The 1906-nt window shown below is 50.0% G+C and overlaps 1 protein-coding gene across 2 annotated transcripts in view; it reads left to right on the top strand.

Annotated features, from left to right (window-relative positions):
* Window positions 1-1649: 1649 nt before the first annotated feature.
* Window positions 1650-1906, top strand: part of LOC109376988 (zinc finger protein with KRAB and SCAN domains 7-like) — a 17233-nt gene continuing 16976 nt past the window's right edge. Inside the window, exon 1 of one of the 2 annotated variants that reach the window (XM_019633185.1) lies at window positions 1650-1807. The gene's annotated coding sequence lies outside the window, so the exon portion shown is untranslated. The remainder of the gene's footprint in view (window positions 1808-1906) is intronic. The other variant, XM_019633177.1, reaches the window with a different exon arrangement.

The raw sequence follows: 1906 nt of genomic DNA on the forward strand, positions 1-1906 counted from the left end.
CCAGTGAATTACATTCACAGGTCTTTGCTACACAAAGCCTGGTACAGGAACACAGCATGGGAACTGCTGAGATTTTGTCAGAAATGCCCTTTGGCCCCCTCCCGAGACCTCCGGAATTAGAATCTGCAGTTTAACCAGTTAAACCAGTTTCACTCCACGTGATTTGTACTCATATGCATTATTCAAGTTGGAGATGCTCTGCCTTGAACTCATGTCAAGCAAACTAGCCCAATGTGAAAGAATAGGCCTCCCGATAGGAGGGGAGAAACCTCATTGCTACCATGCTGGTGCTGAGGCTCTCAGAGAATTCAGCTATTTGCAAAAGTGGGCTAAGCTTAAAGAAGCTGTTCAATACTTCAAAACAAAGCTGCACTCCTAGCGGCTACTCCTGCAGCTTTGCAAATACTGGTGGGGGCGATCTGATAGATCTGTTTGAGCACACCAATCTCGATGCTATACACGTTAGCTGCCTTCACGTTGAGAAACATCCAGTATGCACACCCCAAACATAGAGAACCTGCTCAAGCTCGACTGTGATGGGAAAATTTTGTTCAAAATCAGATAAAACTCAAAACTCTTTCCTATGAGCGGTTATGAACATTCACACCCCCCACCTCCTGAGTCAAATGACTTAAGAACATTATTTCAAAAGGAAAGTAATGGACATATTAGGCATAGAGAAGCAGTTCCCATTTTCGTTTTGGGTTATGTTGGATATTTTCCAGTTGCCCCTGTTGACCTGTTGTCCAAACCTATAGAGAATTTTTGTAATTTATTTGAGCCAAACTGACGACTGGGAGCAAGAGCTCAAATTCTCTAGAAAATAATACTTTTGCAATTTCTTTTATGTATTTGAAATTAAGGAGGGAATGTAAGGAAGATTACATGAGGGCTGGAGAAAGTAAAGTGGGGATTGGATTAAAGATTACATGCTTTCTTAAGGGTGGCTATGCTTTCCAGAAGTATTACTTCTGGCATCTCAAAGGTGTGTTAGACTGGATGCACAAGTGCCAAGAACAATCAATGGTCAGGGCTTGCTTAAAAACTTTTCACTAAAGAAGTTATATGCCTGGGGCGTGACTACTCACCATGACCTGCCCTTTTAGGAATGTTTGATCAGATCCCCCTGTGAGGTTGCTTTCCATCGAAGCCCCTTCCGTCCACACACTGCATATTCACTCTCGGTTCTTCTCAACCGTGCTCTGAGACTTGGGAGGCTAACCTTGGACTGTCCACCAGCTTCCAGTTGGGTCCAGCTAGTGGCAGGCCCTGGCAGGAGATCAGGAGAGTCAGGTTCATGGTACTTATTCCCCTGGTGTAACCAAGCAGAGTTCATCCACCCAGCGCTGGGTGGATTGAGAGTCATGAGTGACCCCTTAATAGCTCCTCCCAGCCAGAACCCATCAGCTAGATCTTACTGGTCCCTATTTTGACCCCTGGCTTTGGATCCTAGTCTTCGCTGGGCGTAGGGAGGACCCAAGGGCAATACTGCACACACAAATTGGGAGGAAGTGGGAAAACAGGCCAAGGCTGATAGAGCTGTGGAACTCGAATGGGCATGGGAGAACGGAGGGCAGGCGTCCAGCGGGGGAGGTGGGGCGTGTTGGGGACAAGCCCCGGGTGATCCAGGGACTGGCCTGCACTGCACTGGAACCCGGGACAAGCCAAGACGTTGGCCCTCCAAGGTTCCTAGAGAGGCCGCCGAGGCCCCGGGAGGAAACGCGCGTGCGCAACCGGGTCGGGTGGAGAGACGGGCGCGAAGCGGACGGTGCAACTGGAGGTCTGACCGTCGGGGCCTCGGGAGTGGGTGAGTAGTCCTGCGGGGCGCCGGGGGTGGGTGGGTCGGGGCAGGGTTGCGGAAGGGCGGCGACAGCGATCCTAGCCCTATCCCCTCCATTTTGGAGTG

This window comes from Hipposideros armiger, unplaced genomic scaffold (assembly GCF_001890085.2).
Source record: "Hipposideros armiger isolate ML-2016 unplaced genomic scaffold, ASM189008v1 scaffold_18, whole genome shotgun sequence".
Taxonomy (NCBI): domain Eukaryota; kingdom Metazoa; phylum Chordata; class Mammalia; order Chiroptera; family Hipposideridae; genus Hipposideros; species Hipposideros armiger.